Raw genomic sequence first — 2,801 nt, 5'->3', positions numbered from 1 at the left:
AACCTTTACTCTTCCTAGTGCACAGAGTTTCAACTTCAAAGCAATTATCATGTTGTATACATCGGTAAAGAATGCTAAAATTTTTCTCAAGGCTAGCGTCTTATGTTATTTTTCTCGGAGCCAGCGGGCGCACGCGGCTGCCTGCTGTGCGAGTCATTGTCTGTCTCTTTGTTGGCGCGCGCCGTTATTGGGATTTGGAGACCTAACTTCTACAAATTCACCGTGACGAGAGGGCCCTGCCCTGTTTAAATCCCCCCAGTTCTGATGCAGTTCAGGTCTGTCGTTACGATCATACCGTCTGTCGTCATGTCGGTAGATTCCATAGTTTCTTTCTTGTCGGTCACATGGTGGAGAATTTCTCCCTGAGTCGTAACTGCGCGCTGGACCATTGCGTCTAAAGTTATTCTGTCTCCCGTAATAATAATTATTTTGGTTCCCATATTGTCTGTTTCTCTGATTGTCTCTGTGATAGTCATTACCGCGGAGAGCTGATCTTTCCCTGTAATTATTACTCTGCCAATGGTTGACATACGGGTGGTGTCTGTTTTGGTCACGATTTACGATGTAAGAATAGGCTTGTCGTGTCCAGTTATTGCTTCTGTCGTCACGGAATTCTGACGGATGTGACCTGTAGTGATTGTTTTCCTTTTTTCGCATCCCGTGACTGTCTGTGTCAATTTCTCATTCTTGTAAGAGTCCTTGAAAAGCTTCAATATCGTCTTTGCAACGCCCTGCCAAAATAATATGTCGTAAATGTTCAGGCCATTTGAGTAAGCAAATGCGGATGAGTTCTGAGGGGCTGTATAGGTTTGAAAGATACTGATTCCTATGCAACATGTCTTCAAAATATTTGACAAGACTGGAAAATTCAGATTGTTCAAAGTGTTTCATCATCATGATGCTATGTTTTACTCGGTCTTGTGTAGCTTGAGACCAATATGCTGAGAGGAAGGCATGATAAAAATCTCCTTCATTGTGGCAATCGTGAATGACCAATCGCATTCTTACAGCTGGTTCATTCTCCAAGTAGCCACACATAAATTCTAATCTGTGTTCTAACGACCAGTTGGGAGGAAAACAATGAGAGAATTGATGGAGCCATGCTTGTGGATGAATGTCGTTGCCAGAATTCTTAAATGTTTTGAATTTGCGTGTAGTAATGAACAGCTTATAGTCAAAGTCATCATGTCGGCGAGTCGGATATCAGAAATCCCTACAAAAGAATGGCCCTGACTAACATTAACCTATACGTTTCACAAATCACTTACCTCACAAAAATCTTGGTTACTCAAACTACTGCAATACAGCGAACGCCACTACTGCCAGCTAAATAAAAGATTCAAACTACGGAAGGCACTAACTACTGATAGGCATAGTTAGCAAATGAAAGATTTTAATAGAGAACAAACAATGTATTTACCTTAATAGTCATAATATATATAGCAGTTCATGACAAATTACAAAACTCCGCCATCTCTCTCCCCACATCCACCACTCCTAGCAGCTCACCTCCAACTGCGCAACGCTACGCGCTGTTCACATCCAGCTGCTGCTGCCCAACACTACAATGGCAGACAACAATGCAAACTAGACACAGACTGCACACAGCACAGCCAGTGATTCTCACACAGAGCGCTACGTGGCGTTACCAATAAGAAAACCTAAACAGCCCACTTACAGAAGGGGAGGCTGGCAAAGCTTATAGGTTACAGTGTAGTGGGTGGTGGTGGTGGTGGGATCACTCATGGAAAAATTCCTGTAGTAGTTGGTGCCAGAGCTGCACCTTTTTTAGATTGAAATCAGCTGATAGGTATACCTGCTTAAAAGAAGTCCCTCTTACTAAGAAATCACATTCACAGCCAGGTATCCAAGTACAGAAGTAATTGGCATATTTCATCAAAATATAAGAGGTATTAGAGATAAAGTTAGTGAACTGTTTCTAGATTTTGACTCTGACATTGTTGGTATATCCGAGCACCACTTAAATAATTTGACCATTCAGAGGTTTCCTTTACTAGGATACAGATTAGCTAGCTGTTTTTCACGGAGTTCCTTGCGGTGTCAGGGAGTGTCTATGTACGTAAAAACCAGTGCTCTGCGTCCATAGACGTATCACGGCACTGCACTGAACAGATATTTCAATACTGTGCAGGGGCAGTTGAAATTAGTGAAACTAGACTTCTAATTGTTGTTGTTTATAGGCCCCCTAACTCTAACTTAAGAGCATTTCTGCTGAAGCTAGAGGGGGCCTTGGTTCACTTTACAGGGAGTATCAGAAATTAGTTATATGTGGTGACTTCAATATTAATTTTGTATATGATTGTGCAAGAGAAAGGATGTTAGATCTCCTAAATATGTATATATATTAAGATGTGACCATGCAGGTCGTTAGAATGAAATCACAATGAAATGAACACCCTTAGCTGCTTACAGGCGTTGACATAACGTCAACGGGGACAGATGAAAATGTGTGCCCCGACCGGGACTCGAACCCGGGATCTCCCGCTTACATGGCAGACGCTCTATCCATCTGAGCCATCGAGGACACAGAGGATATCTCTGGCACGCCTCTCGCAAAACCCAAATTCTCAACGTATTGTCCCGCACTACACTCGTAGTTCTTTCGGACATGTCCGAAAGAACAGATACCATCTTAGTTTATATATAGTTAAGGCTCACCGGCCACTTGACCATCTTCTTCTTCTGTGCGAATGCACAAACAGTGCCCGAACTCTTACGGGAATCGGCAACGCGCCGCGAGTAATGAGTATAATGGGAGGGGGCACTACGAATGTAGTGCG

General features: G+C 42.9%; 1 non-coding gene across 1 annotated transcript; it reads right to left on the bottom strand.

The window, feature by feature from the left end:
- Nucleotides 1–2,471: 2,471 nt before the first annotated feature.
- On the bottom strand, nt 2,472–2,545 carry Trnat-ugu. The gene has a single exon. It is a non-coding gene; the product is annotated as a tRNA-Thr (tRNA).
- Between the last annotated feature and the right edge of the window lie 256 nt (nt 2,546–2,801).

The sequence above is a fragment of the Schistocerca americana genome, chromosome 1 (genome assembly GCF_021461395.2).
Source record: "Schistocerca americana isolate TAMUIC-IGC-003095 chromosome 1, iqSchAmer2.1, whole genome shotgun sequence".
NCBI classification, from domain to species: domain Eukaryota; kingdom Metazoa; phylum Arthropoda; class Insecta; order Orthoptera; family Acrididae; genus Schistocerca; species Schistocerca americana.
Note: the sequence above shows the minus strand (reverse complement) of the source record. Positions and strands in the feature narration are given on the sequence as shown.